Source organism: Accipiter gentilis, chromosome 22, assembly GCF_929443795.1.
Source record: "Accipiter gentilis chromosome 22, bAccGen1.1, whole genome shotgun sequence".
NCBI lineage: Eukaryota > Metazoa > Chordata > Aves > Accipitriformes > Accipitridae > Astur > Astur gentilis.
In genome coordinates, this window is record NC_064901.1 from 561,178 (window position 1) to 577,950 (window position 16,773).

Here is a 16,773-nt window from a genome sequence, read left to right on the forward strand (position 1 = left end):
CTTCCGCCGCCCGCTCCCGCTCTGCCCCTCGCTTCTCCCGAGGGAAAGCGAGGAGGCACCGGCGCTGCCCCGCCGGGAGAAGCTGCTCGGGAAAGGCGGTACCTTTGCTGGACGCCGCCGCCACCTCCCTGCGCGGGGACAGGAGAGGTCTCAGCAGACCCCGCGCGCCCTCTCCTTCGGGCAGGCTCCCTCTCCTCTGCTCTCCTCGCCCCAGCCCCCGCGATCACCCCCCGGCCGTCCCTCCCTGCCGCTCCCCGCCCCGCACGGACCTGCCCGCCCTGCTCCGCGGCGCCCCTCCCGCGGGGTCCCCAGGGCCCGTCCCCCGGCAGCGCCCCTGCCCCGGCGCCCACCGGGCCAGCGCCGCAGCGCCGAGCCCGGCCGCGCCGGCCGGGACCCCCGTCACCCGGGGGCAGCGCCGCTCCCCGCGCTCCCGTCCGCAGCCGGCGTGTCCCAGCGCCGCCGCGGGGCGCCGGGGCCACCTGCCGAGGGCGGCCGGGACTGCGCGGGGCGAGCGGGCTCCGAGCCGAGCCGGGCCGAGCCGCGCCGGGCCGAGCCGAGCCGGGCCGCGCCGCGCCGCGGGCGGCCGGGCGAGAGCTGCGAGAGGTGCGGAGCTGGGCTGCAGAGCCCGCCGAGCCGTTTTCAAAGGCGGCGGCGTGACGTCTTAGCCCGAACATTTCTTCTAGCGTCTTTGCGGAAGGGAGGAGGGAGGGGGCTGTGTAAGCGCAACACTAACTCACCCGTAAAAGCAGTGAAGGTGCGGCGGATCTTCACACCGAGTAAAAATTCACTGACTGCAAAGCAGATACGCACTAGATTGAAGCAGTTAAAAAAAGCACCGAAAATTCAAAAGAGTGATTTTGAAAATCACATGATAAAAGAGAGCAAAAGGAAGAGGAGAGAGTAACATTTTTCCACATCACCAGAAAAGATCAAATCCTTTCACCAGAGAAAAAAATGGAGGGAAAAAATTTCTAACCTTGAGAGAAGTGCTGTGAAATTATTGTCACTTGAAGTAGCACCCTACTCCGGTCACTGGTAGGGACACAGGTTTACAATGGACATGGCACAGAGGTTCCCACACTGAAGCAGTCATCTCTGTGTCTGACAGACATACTAAAAGCAGAAGAAAATCTGGTTAATACTCATTTAATACTGAGTTTCTTCATAAACAAGAGATTCTCTTGCTAAAAACAAGTATTTAAAAGTAGCGAGAGAACAAAAGATATATTGCTTAATTCAATGAGGCAGTAAAGAAAGTTCTTTAATACTTTGCCTCAATTCCTTCAACTTTTTTTTTTTTTTTTCCAACTAAATGCCAGTGATTTCTCCTTCATGTAGATTTTGTGCATGTGTAGGTACACAACAAGAAAAATGTCAGAAAAAATGTTTGTAACCTTGGGAGGAGGAAACTTGAAAAAGTAACCTACTCAGTAAAAAATCAGACCACACTCTTCTTGGATAAACAGTTCCCCTCCAGCTAAATCAGAGTTACCCAAAATTTATGAGTACAACATATCAGATATTATTTTGATACAACTCTTTAAAAGTAATTTAAGTCATTTCATTAGTATGTGTTTCCTAAATATAACTAATGCCCTCAACATATTGTTTCAAGGTGAGCAAATAATACTATGCCCATAAAGAAATACAGTATAAATCCTGATCTTGCAGACGTATGTTAGTGCTTAGATCTTGTGCAAGTGAGGAATCCCATCAGACACATTTGTGCTGTTTAGGATAGGGATACCCTTAGGGGTGTCCCACTGAAGGGACAAGCTGAAGCACCCACCACAGACTGTCCTAGACAAATTCACACTGCATTGTGTGGAATTCCCTTGGGAATGCTGGCTGCCCCATGCCCCACTCGGTCATGTCCTTCTGGCACACTGCTCATATCTGTGACTCACCCTGCAGCCCTAAGAGCCACCACCACTTTTTGGTGTCCATACCAATCTGACTAAATAAAAATGAAGCCACAGGCAGATCACTGAATTTGAAGGCCAACGAACAAGGGAGCTGCATGCTCCACTGAGTCACAGGCAAGGGAAAAGTTGTGACTCAATGTTGTCAAGTCAGACATGGAGCTCTGTAACTGTTCATCACTCTGGTCAGTGCTAAGGGAGACTCCAGTACAGTGTAAACCAGACCAAGTTGCTGGAGGCTGCTAACAATGTGTTCAGGCTTGCTATCTCTCAGACGTGGGATCATGTTCTTTCCCAGCCAAGGGCTAATAACAAATTTCACAAAGTCACATGCTTGTACAGGTTCTGAGGGTGGAAGAACACCTATATCTGGGCTGCTATCCCATCCCCTCCTGTCTAATCCCATCCTGTCCCCTGTGGAAGCTAGCCACACTATTTCCTGTGTGACATAGTAATTCAGGGTCAGCAAGTGCTACTTCACCACAGTTGCTACAATCCGCAAAACAACCTACTGGTCAGTCTACTCAATTGTTGTCTAAGACATCCAGGGTAATAATTGCCTGGCATTCATGACGCATGGCCTGTCTTCCTGTTTGGGGGACCATAGACAAGACACACATTCTCATCCATCCATCGTATCAGTTGTGAGACACAACTGTATCATTTCACAGTGCTCCAAAGCCTTACTAATTTCTAAGGGCAACTCATAAGAAGGGGGCCAAGGTTGTGGTGCAAGCTTAGGGTTCCTTACTGTGTGCTTCATATAGTCCCACTGATCCTTCCCAGATCTGGAAACAACACCTCAGCCCACCCAGCCTGCAGGGAGGCACTTGCTGGGACCTTCAGCACTTGCTGCCTTATTTCCTCTCATGGTGTTGTGTTTTCCATGATTTATACTGCAGTAGCCACATGGTCATATCTTTTTTAAAATGAAATGCAGATACATCAGAGACCAAACAAAACTAAAAGTTTAGTGGTCTTAGGCTTGCCTTGGGTCCTCTACCTAAAGGGAGTAATCAGCCACTTAATGAACTTCACCTATGTGCTACATGTTACAAAATTCAGACAGTGCTATAGCTCCCTACAGGGTTTTCCCAGGATATCAAAATTCTCCACTGGTTTTCTTGTTCTTACTGCTAAAGTATCCAGCTTGTCCTGGGGACACTGTATGGTGTATTAGCAATAGGACATTAAAATCTCAGTTCCTTTTGGCTTTGGCAAAGAAATATTTCGGTTGACACAGGCTGACACAGAGTTGTACAAAGCCATTTAGCAAAACAAATTTATCACCAAAGGAATCTCTGTCTTATTTTGGACCAAGTCTCTTAGCTGCCGTGAGTCTCATTGCCTGACACTGTCCAGAGGCAGCTTGTCAACTTTGAGCAGCAGCATTAAAATCCTCTTCCAGCTTAATCTATGTTTTCTCGCAACCAATCTTGATGACCTAATACAACTCAGAGCACAACAGAGGAGTCTGTGCTTTTCACGACATGGCCTGGTTAGCAGGAGGAGACTAGGGAAGTGTATCCCCTCTTTAATGACAATACTGCTGGGGTGATTTGTTGCAACCTCTTGGATGTACTTTTTTGCAACCCCCCTCTCCCCCACTTTTATTGCAACTTCAGTGTTACTTTCTGTGTATCACTGTGTGTGGACTAATCAAAGGAATAATAGTTTTAATGGTGGGCAGATAAGTAGTCCCAAGATTTGAGTCATTTCAGTGGGTTTTCATAAACCAAATCATACTCATTCATTTGGTGTATTAAAGGTATCCTTATGCTACTTACCTTTACTAATAGGCTACCCTGCATTAGCTACTCCATAGTAATTGTGTTTCAGGCTCTTAAACTAGAAGAAGGGTAATTTGTTTCATTGCTCTTTCACTGAGGGCAAAGTATTTTGAATTACCTTTTATTTAGTAGGAAAAAGAGCATGCAACTACATATTGGCATTAGAAGCTTTGGCATGTCAGCTGCTCTGTGGCAGCAGTGGTAGTCCAGAAAATGTTAATGGAAAGAATAAATATCTTAACAGCTATTTCTAAGGGATCAAAAATGGCAACTATGAAAGATTGCAGACTGAAGAAATGGCAAGGCTGATACTGAAGTTGTAGATGTTCTGAGCAGATTTCAAAATAAAAAAGAACTGCTTAATATATGGTTTCTGGGCTTGAACCCTGAATGAGAGAAGCAAGGGCCTCCTCTCATTCAAGGCCCGATAGCCTTCAGGGAAACAAGACAGGACATCTGACTTTGGCCTGGGAAGAGCTCCAGGTCTGGATGCACTGCCTCCTGGGCTTTGAGACTCGGCTTGCACCTTCTGAGCCAGGAACATCAACAGTAAGGGTTTGGGGAGAAAAAGGACTGTTGCTAATCTCATGGTATTTCCACTGGCACTGGCTTGGCTCTGAAAAGTTATGCTCTAAGCAAAATGACGTTTTTTACATTGTAGCTTCTAGCATGTTTAAGGAATTTGCTGGCTAGAAGTCTGCAATCACGGTTTAGTTGTTTCACTCTGTCAGGGCTCTGCCCTGGCCAACTTGTCCACCCCAGCACCACGTACCATCTGCGACAGCTCTGGGACTTCAGGTCAGCTCAGGCCTGGGCACCCAAACACATCCAGAGCTATTTAAGAAGTTGAACCTGTTCCCAGCCCGATTCCTGCAGCCCTGTCTTGCTGACCAGTTTTCCTTGGTAGACTGTAGACCTATGTGGAAGGCAGCATTGTCTCCGGTCTTCTCTCTGGTTCTGTCTCCTTGATAGACCTTGGACCTACATTGTAGTCTTGTCTCCAGGTGTCTCTTGCTCTCCCTGTTTGGACCCTGGACCTGATTTGATTCCTTGCCTTGCTGGGACTGTCAATGTCACCAACCCAGTCCTGCTGAGATGCTGCAGGACTGTGTCCTGTTGGCAAGGTCACCATCTGTGCTGTGGCCACGCTTGGCTTCCAGGCTGCTGTTCCTCCTAAAGCTGCCCGTCATGGCTAATGGCACTGATGGGCCTGACTGCCCCTGCCTGGCCTCCTCTAGGACCTCCCCCCAGCCTGTCCACAGCCTAGGACCCTATGTCAGCCCCCAGGGCCATCAGCCCCTGCCCCAGCGCCACTACACTGGGGCTGATCTCCAGCTCCCCACAGCCCTACCCTGCCCGGCCATGGGCCTTGCTAAGCCAGGCCTGCCACCCAGGCTGACATCCTGGCCCAGCCTCTGCCCATCCCAATCCCCAGGGAGGTGCCCAGTGCCTTGGGCTGGGGCTGCCCCAGAGCCCCCCATCTGCCTGGCTCCTGGCTGGGCCGGCAGGACAGAACTGGCTTTGAGGGAGCCACTAGCCTTGCGGTGCCGTGCTCTGGCTTCTCCTAGACACCTTCTGGTCCTTTAGTTCAGCATTTTCCTGAACAAGCAGGCAGATGGTGGAACAAAAAGTACCTTTGTAAAGTTACAGAAAATGCCAGGCTAGGGAGTTCTGTGAAGTCTAGATCAGAATTTAAATTCAGAAGAGAAAAACACAAGTAGCTACATGCAATAAGACAAACCCTGCACGGCAGGAAAATGGGAATATTGTGCAATTATTCCACTTTACTTTGCATTTATCAGTTTGTCCAGAATACTTTTTGTCAAGAAAGAAGTAGGCAAACTGAGGATTATACACAGGATCTTAAGGAAAACAGGAGGTTTAGAAACGTGACCCATATTGAAGGGACAATGAAACACAGTTGCTTAGCTTAGTCAAGACCACAAGTATTTTAGGCTGTAAAAAAGAACAATAATCAGTAGTTCTGACCACAACAGTTCTGAAAAGTGATGGCATCTAGCAGCTTAGAGTGACTGGCAACTTTCCAACCCATGTAGAACATTAATAAATATTACTTTTTATATATACTAAAAAATGTTAATGTATTAAAAGTATCACCAACTTGTGTACATCCACAATTAAAAACATAATCCCAAGAGCAGACATTCAAAATCCTGTATGCCCTGAGGACAGAGAAATGAAGCAGTTTTAATCAATTAAATGGTTTCTCTGATCCTAATAAGCAAATAGGAAAGAAAAATCACTTGTAAATCTGCAGCATATTACAGATTATTTTTTCCCAGTGCTTTTTCAAAGACTCCTCCAGATTCCTATTAATTTAAACACTGCAAAAATTGACAAGCATATTTTTCCACTGTTACAGACACTCCCTCTAGTGACAGCCACACTCACTCATTTAGTATCTATCATCTCAAGTACTGCAAGGGTCAGAATTCCATTGGGTTTGGGTTTTGTTACTTTGAAAAAGTAATATTATTATCATCTGCCAGATTTGATATGGTATCTCAAATATCTTTGTACTGCTTACATGGTTTATACACAAATCAGATAAACCACAACAGGTTCTAAGAAAGAAGCAATTAACTCTAACTGGTGTTCCACATAAACTTCTCAAGAGATTACTAGATATCAACAGTTAGATCTTGTAATACCTGTATGAGGAAGCATTCAAACTGGGAAAATAATTCAGTAGAGTAGAAAAAAGACTTCAGGGGTTTTTCTGATTAATCAACATGTTCAGCCATTCTAGACACTTGTAAGATATGCCATTTCCTCCCTGTTTCTACTTCAGTATCTGAAATAATTCCTGGTCTGTCAGAAAAAATTACATTAGACATGCTGCTTTGACACAGCACCACTCATCAGACCAAGTGTTTGAATAGCTACATGAAAGAATGTTATTCTGGGTTCTTGAAGATTCATGCCTATATAACCCATTTGACTTCGACTTCAAGAACAGGTTGTTACAGAGCCTTATGGTTTTGTGATCTTAAAGAACTCTTGTGCTTCTCCTTTTGCTTTATTTCATGAAAAAGCCATTAAAAAGCTGTGAAAATTGAAATACTCAGTTGGCTGAAGACTAAATAGGACGTACTGCTGTGTAAAGCCTTGTAAAGCCTGAGGTTGTCAATTCTAAGAGTGCTCAGAGAGAACAGTAGGATGAAACTCTCCCTTGGATTTAAGCAGTTCGTTCAGGTAAGAACTATGAAAGCTGTTTTCACGCAGGTATGTTTGTATCCAGAAAAGATTACAGAATCACAGAGTCACAGAATCATTGAGATTGGAAGGGACCCCTGGAGGTCATCTGCCCAAGCAGGGTCACCTAGAGCCAGTTGCCCAGGACTGCGTCCAGACAGCTTTTGACTATTTTCAAGGATGGAGACTCCACAACCTCTTTGTGCAACCTACACCAGTGCTCGGTCACCGTCACAATGAAAAAGTGTTTCCTGATATTCAGAAAAAAGTTCCTGTTCAGTTTGTGCCCATTACCTCTTGTCCTGTCACTGGAAACCATCTTCTTTACACCCTCCCTTTAACTACTTATATACATTGATGAGATCCCCCAGGCCTTCTCTTCCAGGCTGACAGCCCCAGCTGTCTCAGCTTTTCCTCATGGGAGAGGTGCGCCAGTCCCTTAATCATCTTAGTGGCCCTCAGCATGTTAATAGCTCCCTCAGCATGCAAGAGTGCATCTCACCAGGGGTCATGGACTTATGTATGTTCAGTTTATTTAAGTATTCTCTAAACTGATCCTCTTCCACCAAGAGTAAGTCTTCCTTTCTTCAGACTTGCCCCTGGGTTTTTTTTGCTCCAGACTCTCCCCCTGCTCTCTGAGGCCTTGGATTCCTAAAGGCCACTCTTGAAAACAAAGACTGAGGCAAAGGGGGCATTCAGTACCTCAGCCTTTTGCATGTCCTCTGTCACCAGACCCCCTGCTCCTATTAAGCAGTGGGCCCACATTTTCCCCAGTCTTCCTTTTGCTACTTACGTACTTAGAGGAGTCCTTCTTATTGCCATTGACATCCCTTGCCATACTGGGGCACAGAACAGAAGATAGCTTCTATATTTACAATTACAAGTCCTTTTCTTCCTGTCTGCATTTATGCTAAAAAAGGGTGGTGTTTTTTTTTCTCAGGCTTATATTGCCTGTGCCTCTTCATCTAAAGTCAGCTTTCTAGTCATCTTTGTCTGATTTAATTCTGCTCTGCCAGCATCTCTTGCATAGGCATCTAGTCTCAGAAATAACATCCATCAAAAACTTATCTGCCCTCATAATTCAGGCTTCAGACAGACCTTGCACTTTTCTTTGACTTGGGTCATGGCACATGCCTGCTTTGATATGGAGACCAGCATGCTTAATGGAGGAGCTTGACTATTTATTACAACAATCATAAATCAAAACTGGCTTTTAAGCTCATTAACTTAGGTGACAATTCGTCTAGCCCACAGTGCTTCTCCTTCTTGTGCATCTATGATACCTGCTCATAAAATAACTCATTTTCTGACCTCAGTAAAAGATGAATCTTTAAGCCAGTTATTTATTTAGGGTTGTCTTATCTTTTCTTTTTGATAGCCTTCTGAAAGAAATATCTAAACAATCTCCTGAAAGCCACAAGGACTTCTCATGGATGACAAGTAGTGTAGCATGAAAAGACACCATTAGTGACAAATCCAAGATTTTAAAAATTTCAATGTAAGCCTAAAAAAAAGAAATCTTTAAAAAAAATATTATAGTCCTTCTGGATTTTCCACTCTTAAGATGTGTGTCCTCAGGCTCCCTATACTTTTATTTATATAAATAGTAATGTAATGGCTCATAATAATATTTCCTTTTTTAAAAAAACAATTATCTTCCATAAGTGTATGAGTCAAGGGGCATAATAGCACTAATCAAGCAGCAGTGGCCTTGAGTTGTAAGACCATGTTGGCCTCTCTAAATGTAAGCACTGTCAAGTGATTGTCTCAACACAGCACTTTAGATTACAGAATGCTGGGATATATATTTCTGATTTCATATAATAACATGAAAGTGTTCTGTGCTTGTAAATTTAAACAACTTCTTTAGAAGTATGTCTAGCATAGTAGTTTATTATATATAGTTGAATCATTGATTTCTCATGCATGCTCATTCCAAATATAGTAGTTTATTATGCATGGTTGAATCGTTGATTTCTCATGCATACTCATTCCAAACATAGTAGTTTATTATGCATGGTTGAATCGTTGATTTCTCATGCATACTCATTCCAAACTGAAGAGATGTTCTGTAGCAACGCTATGCACTTCCATTTAACATCCTTATGACAAAAGTAAACAAAAAAAATTAATCACAGTACTATTCAGCTTCAAAAAAAAGATAATTACAGAAATATGAGGATACTTATTAAAAATGCTAAAAGGGGCAGACAAGGGAGTTACCTTGCATGCCTCATGGTGAATCTTTAAGGACACCAAACTGCAAGTGCATACCCAGTAAATAAGGCTTCACGAAGGGCATAAGAAAGCCAGCATTGTTAACACTAGGATAAGGTCAGTTATTAAAAGCAAGAAATCATCCTTCAATAAGTTAATGTAATGTTTTAGGGTAGAACACAAAGTTTTCTTCCAAGTGCTAGCAGGCTAAATGTAAAATACAGTAAAACGAGCTTAAAAGCAGATGAAGAACAACTTGTGAAAAACAAAAACTAATAATTGCTTTTCAAATGCAACAAAACAAAGAATGCTGCCAGAGTCTATAAGACTGGTAGATGAATTGGCATATAAAAGGAGCATGTAGAGGAGATAAAGCCATAACCCCAAAACTGAATGATGGTTTTTTTTTCTATGCTTACTGCAGAAGAGCTTGGAGAGATTCTGAGACTGGTATTTCTTTGTAGACAGATAAACTCAACTTGAGAAAAATAACCAGTCAAAATCTTATTTACTTGGTGATTGAAACAGCAGGAGTAGTGAGTGTGGTGTACTTCTCAATTAACAACCTTTTTGTACCAGAGGACAAATTAACATTATGCTAACACTTAACAGAGATTCTAAGGAAAATAAAGGAATTTCAGATTCCGAGAATATAGACTACAGAATCCAGAACACAGAATGACAGAATCCAGAATCAAAGAATACAGTTTCAGCTCTGACAACTGTAGTGGGTATATTAGTAGAAATTATAATAAAGAATAAAATTAATGGATGCATGTACAAATAAGATCTTTGGAAGAATAAAATTAATGGATGCATGTGCAAATAAGATCTTTGGAAGAAGAGTCAAAACAGCTTTTTTTGACAGACAAACATTCCTCATATATTTTGGAAGTCTTCTGAAGCTGTCAACAGAACTTTAGGTACAGTTTACTCAGATTTTCATTCAGCCTTTAGCACAGCCTTCAGCAAAGGCCCTTAAATCATGCAGCCATAGAATAGAAAGAAATCACTTTTTCATACTTCCAGAAGTAAATGTCCAGAAATCATTGCTAGGAGGTTGGGGAAGCAGACAGGATTATACAAATTTAGGGTCTAGAGGCCTGTAAACAGATACCAAAGTCCTCTTACAAATGTCCTCTGACATGACAAATGCGCATGCTGGAGGAAACTACAGAGAGGGTTAGATAACAGAAAGCAGCCAGGTTCATGTGCTCTCCCTAAATAGCATCACCTGTCACTGTTCAATACAGTATGCTGGGCCAAATGGACCAGCAGGGCATTTTTTATGTTCCTATCTGGACGCGGTGACAAATACATGCATGCAAATCTTAGCCCTCTCCCTACTCTAAAGAAAGGTGCAGTAAAAAACCCCTAATACATCCATCTAGTCTGGAAATCAACATGCAGAGGTACCATGAACAGACTTTACTGAGCTGACAGTTCATCACACAGGTGAACTAGCAACCCTCATCAACAACCCTGTTATACTTAGCTGTTCCCTCTCTCATTCCTTGAATTTTGAGGGGAACAGAGGACACGAGAAGTTTGCACTAAATAAGTTGTGCAAAAAACACAGTGAGCTTCAAGCAGTTTGTTACCTTACACTGGTGTTCACTGAATCAACTGAGTCTGAAAACATCACTGGCCTGCTGGTTTCTTCTCTGTTGGGAGTGGTGGGATCTTGACAGTTTGGATCTTTTTCAGCAAAGATACATACGCAGTCCAAGAGTCTTGGCATACATGCCTACTTACATGTTTTCTGTGACAATCTTTAGTATTTAACTTTTTATACCAAGCAAGCCTCAGCTTGGTGAGGATGGGAAAACTATGTATTAGTCAGTAGCATAAGCCTTATTTCATATGCATATGCAAAAGAGTTACAATGTTAGTGGTAGTGCTGCAGCTGACAATGTAGCTGTGTGCAAAACCAGCTGTCTGAAGCACCGGAAGCATCTGCTTCCTTCTCTTACAACATTAGACCAATATACACATAGAGAGCAAGTGCTGTTTGCTGTTTAGCTACTTCACAATTGATATATTCATGGTTAGCATGATCTTTAGGACCAGTGTTTGTGCCTGGTTTGTCATTCTCAGGCGTTGGCATCAGCTTCCACAAGAACATTGTGTTGATAGCAAGCTGGATGTGCTCACACTCAGCATAGATGCAAATACACTTCTCATACGTGCACCAGCTACATCCAGGACGCACTCCTTACCCCTTCATCCCCGCTGTGATGGCCTGAGAGAAGCTACTAGGGCAGGAAAAGAAATCTGCTCATGAATGAATTCTGGGAGTCTATGGGAGAGCAAGCCCACTGCTGGGTGCAGAACTGGGAGCAGAGGAAATCCCTCAGAGAGCGCAGAATGGTTCAGGGCCTGTCTCCCAGAGACCACCATAAGCAGCCTTGTGAGATGAGACTGAGCAGAAGCCCTGACCCTGCATTTAGACCTGCTAGCACAACCTGACCATGCTGCAGGTTGCAGAGGAAAGGCCAGAGCAATGGTCATGCAGTGGAAGCCTGGGAAGACTTCACTAATTATTCACTAATGCTTCAGCTCACAGTGAGGTAAATTATATCCTCACATTCCTGTTCTGTGTCTTACCTGCCTTCAGCTCAGATGAGGATAATGCCTCTTGAGCATGACCACAGATCAAAGACATAGCAGCAGCAGCCAACAGCCATTTCCTGGGCTGTTGCTGGACGCTGCCAGTGTGGGGGGCCTGGCTCACTCCTGAAGTGTGTTGTAATCACACAGCATGCAAACACACCTGTTGCCATTAGACTTGTGGGTGAGTAAATGAAACAGTCCTGCAGGATAGGAACCAAGGTAGGCAGTATGGATTGTCAGCCATGCTTTATTACCGTGCTCAAAGGCCAAGGGTCACTCCCTGGAATGGATTCCAGAGGCAATACAGACATATCCGTATTAAAAACCCAACCCACTGTGTTTACCTTGGGCTTGAGCACTCACCTACAGGTGATCTGCGGCCACTTATTCTGCAGCCAAATAGTCCAGTGATTTTAGGACTACTGCAAGTTCTGCCCACGTTTCAGAGGCCCAGGCTATGCTTCCTGTGATCACTCAACAAGTCAAGTGATAGGAACGGATATGTCTCCCTTGTAAGAAACAACTGTTCGACATGGCTCACGCATGCCTTCTCCCAGCGGATCAGCCAGGTGCCCACTCTCCTCATCAGCAGAATATACGCACCTGCCTTGCCAGGGCAACAGCTGCTGCTCTTTATGTTTATTTAGCTGTAGTGTTTGTGAACGCCAACGTGCATTCTGTAAAGGTTCACCTTTTCATAACTTTTATAAACACCAGCGTACGTGAGCCTGCCCCGCCCCGCCCCGTGTCCGCGGCCTCTGAAGGACCAACGGCTTCCGCGCAGGACGGGGCTGGGCCTTCCGTTACCGCTTCTGCGGGCGCGCGCGCGCGCCTCGGCCCGCTCGGCCTCTCCGCCGCAAAGCCTCTTGGGAGTTGCGGTCCTCCACGCTCCCTCTCCCGCGGCCGGTCTGCCGCCCGTGGACTGCCCGTCCCAGAGAGCCTTGCGCGGGCGGGGCGGGCGGGGCGGGCGCCCGGAAGGCGGCCCTGGCAGCCGGCGGCAGGGCGGCTAGTTCAAGTTGCCATAGCGGCGAGGTGAGGAGGCGCGTGGGGTTGTCGGGCGTGCGCGGGGAAGGGGTCGGCTTCGTCTCGGGGCGGCGGGGCGTCCTCCCGCAGCTGCTGCGCCGCGAGGGCTGGGGGCGCGGGGAGGGCAGAGTAGAGCCGGGGGCCGCGGCTAGAGCGGCGTGCGGGAGGGGGCAGCGCTGCCGCTTGGGGCTGGCGGAGCGCCGCGGGAGGGCGGGCGCCGAGGTGAGCGGCGCCGGGCGGCGCGGCCGCGGCGTTACTGAGGGACCGCGGCGGCAGCCCGCGCGCCTGGCGCCGTTCTGGGGTTGTCCCGCTAACCCCGGGGCTTCCGCGATCCTGTCCGGGGCAGAAGATCCAGGAGGCCCTCAGAGATGAGGTCAGGCGTTAGTAAAGTTCGATACGTGCACGGCCGGAGGAGGATTTGCAGAGGGCGTTAGTCGAGCTTGCTTGCTGCGAACAGTGTGAAGGAACCGTTTTCTGTGCCGTGGTGCTGAGAGCGCTGGGAACGTGGTGTCGCAAGTTGGCGGTAAAATGTGGTACTGGTGCCTGAAAGCATGATGGTGAAATGTCACCGTGTTGGATCACCTTCCTGGCTTTTTGGAAACTTATCCTGGCTCAGTTAGAAGCACTGCGGGAAGGGCCTTTCAGGTGTGATGTCCATTTCTGGAACAGCTATTGAATTTTTTTGTCATGCTCAGCCTTAACTATAGGGCTTCAAACATGCCTTTAGAATTCTGTCATGGTTTAACCCCAGCCAGCAACTAAGCACACCCAGCTGCTCACTTGCTACACCCCTGGTGGGATGGGGCAGAGAATAGGAAAAAAGAAAAAACTCGTGGGTTGAGATAAAGACAGTTTAATAGGACAGAAAGGAAGAAAATAATAATAATGATAGCAATAATATGACAATAATAAAATGATTGGGATATACAAAACAAGTGGTGCACTGTGCAATTACTCACCACTCACCGACCGATGCCCAGTTAGTCCCCAGCTCCCTCCAGTTTATATACTGGGCATGACATCATATGGCATAGAATATTCCTTTGGCCAGTTTGGGTCAGCTGTCCTGGCTGTGTCTCCTCCCAACTTCTTGTGCCCCTCCAGCTTTCTTGCTGGCTGAACATGAAAAGCTGAAAAATCCTTGACTTGATTATTGCTAAATAGCATTTATACTAAAAACATCAGTGTGTTATCAATATTGTCATACTAAATCTAAAACATAACAGTATACTAGCTACTAGAAAGAAAATTAATTCTATCCCAGACAAAACCAGGACAAACACTAAGTTGGTTACCTAGCAATAGAATAGTCCTCATGGAGCTAAACAAAAAATACCTGAGAAGTAATCAGTTTGTGTATACTGAATTTATCTTTTGTTTACTTGAGCTGGAGAACTTGTTGTTGAGGCTGGCAGCTGTACTTTGTTTGCTTTATCCTGCAGATCTCTTAACAAGAGAGTCCTCAGTGTAACTGAAATGCCTTGTTTTCTACAGGGAAGGAAAATACTGAGTATGGATGCTTTTCCTTGGTGCAAGAAAGGTTATAATCTGTTTGGTTAGACTAAAAACCAGTAAAAGACAAATGATTCTCACTGTCAAGTAGGTTGTATGCTCATGTGCTGAAATCAGTCTAGGTTTTTGGAAAAAGTGATAATAGGCTTTTTTGGTTTAAATTAATAGGCAAATGTACATACAGAATATTTGTACAAATTTGTACTTTATGATTTATTTTTTTAAATCTGAAATGAAACTTCTGTAATTCCTTTAAAAATGAGGATGTTGCTTTGTATGAAACAAAACTTCTTCAACTTAAAAGTACTTAAAGTTCCTCTTAGGTTGCTCATGAGAACAAAAAGGAATGCTACTTAACCATAAATAGAAAGTTTTCTTCAGACAAAATGTCCTCCTGTGTCTAGCATTTACTTTTCTGTTTACCTTGTTTACTAGCCTTTCTTCAGTGCTTTGGACAGTAAGTATCTTAATGAGTTTATTTTTGGACAGCTGAAAACAAGCCCATTAATCTTTTCTGCTGTAAATTTTCATTTCCTTTTTGTTTTCTCCAGTGTCATAGCTTTTCAGTAGTTGGGGCTCTTATGTTTGAGCTGCTTCTCAGAACGATGTTTTCAGCAGATAAGTCAACTGCTGTTTTTCATTTATTTCTATCAGTGCCTATCTCTTTTTCTGACATCACAAGTTGCCATACTTGTCTAACTAGAGGTACGTGTAGGGCCATATTCAGAGGCCCACTCTCAAAAGAGTCTGAGAAATTTTTAAGAATTTAGTTACCGTCAGCTGAGATGCAATAACTAACCTATTGAATTATGCTGGCTTATGCCTTTTCATCAGGAAATGAGTTAAAACATTTTCTATCATTTGAATGTTCTTATATGTCTCATTGTTCTTAATTTCTCTGTCTACTTGGGTATCCTTAAAAAGTCCTCTTTCACTAATGTGAAACTGATAATGTTGTAAGTGATGTTGTTATTTTGGGGCTTTTAGCTTCTAGAAAGAAATATGACATGGTGGAATTAAGAGTTAAGCCTAGTCTTTCACTAGGAGCTGTTTGACTTGCAGACAAGCTATATGAATTGCATAATGTAAGGTTAGTTTCCTAGCTCTTATGGGATATTTCTGTGTGGTATTCTACATACAGAGTAAATCCAACATAGGCTTTTCTGCTCAGTTTGGGAGGAAAAGACAATTTTCTTCCTGTGAAACTGTGAATGGAGTTCTGAAGAATCTAAATTGCCAAAACAACGTTTACTATGACTTTGTAGTTGAGGTAATATATGACAGATACAGACCATCAGCCGTTTGCTATGATCATTAAAATTAAATGTGTTGTGACTGTAAGAATGATTACAGTCAGACAAAATGTGCTGGCACATAGCTCCATGAGTAGATGAGGGCTAGATTCCTCTGGATTAATGTCTCAGGGTTGAGTTTCTAATAAGGTTGATCTTGTGCTTAATTCTTAGTGTGGCTATTAATAGGGTCTCCCCTTTACTTGGTGTCTTAAAGATATTTTCACAAAATGCTGAAACTGAAAACCTTTGTTAAGCTTGGAGGAAATTGATCACTGAATCAGTTGATTATTGGGTTTTGAGTCATTGTGCTGCTTGTCATGCTTGGTAAGATCAGAAAGAGACGTTTTTGTCTAGAGAACTGACACTGCAGTTATAGAAGGAATTCAAAATTACTCTAGAACAGCTGATGCCAAACTTGCTTGAGAGGAGTCTCATTTAATGTTTATCAGTGATACCTGTGGTCTGTGTGCTGAAATATGGATCTTGCTGATGTCTGTATGAGGTTCTAGTAAAGGTCAAGGGGAAAATACAGCTTGATGTAGTAATGTGCAGGACAGAGTAAGTTGTTTGGGTTTTTTTGTACTGAATCATGTTAAAAAAGAATATTATTCCATGTTGTTACTTATACTGGTGTTTTGTTTCTTTATTTTTCTCTCTCTTTGAAAATATCCCATATTTCCTGTTTCCCAGTGCTCAGTGTTTATGCTTTCTTAGCCTCATTTAGACTTCAGCTGATCGGAGTGAGAGGCAGTGGAATACTGAATTCTGATACTGGCAGTAAAAATGTGTTTCAGTGAGATAAGGGGAGGGGAAGGTGAGATAAATTCATCACTTCAGAAAATGTAAGAAATAGACTGAGTACGTTGATTTACTCTCCTTTCATGTTTGAAAGGTTTCTATCCAAGTCTGGGGGACACAAATTTACAACCTTTTAAAAATGAAATATAAGGCTCTGGAAAAACATCAAGTTGCCTCTATATAAAATACAATACAAGAATTGAATCTCATCTATGATTTCTTTGGGAAACTTCAGCTTTAATGACTAGAAGAATGACACTTTTACTGTGGCTTTTTTTTTGTGTTGACTACAGGACCAAAGGGAGTTCAAGAGTTTGCCAGTCTATTTCCTCATATCGAAAGTAGGCTCAGACTGCTTCTCCCAACAGATGCTGTTAACACAGATCT

At 44.1% G+C, this 16,773-nt stretch overlaps 1 protein-coding gene across 30 annotated transcripts in view; it reads left to right on the forward strand.

Moving 5' to 3' along the window:
* Nucleotides 1-12,722: 12,722 nt before the first annotated feature.
* Nucleotides 12,723-16,773, forward strand: part of CEP128 (centrosomal protein 128) — a 143,361-nt gene continuing 139,310 nt past the window's right edge. For 26 of the 30 annotated variants that reach the window (XR_007509162.1, XR_007509163.1, XR_007509164.1 and 23 more), the window contains exon 1: nt 14,592-14,750. The gene's annotated coding sequence lies outside the window, so the exon portion shown is untranslated. Of the gene's footprint in view, nt 12,791-13,014; nt 13,427-14,591; nt 14,751-16,773 lie in introns of those variants that run through there. The other 4 variants (XM_049825587.1, XM_049825591.1, XM_049825586.1 and 1 more) reach the window with 3 other exon arrangements.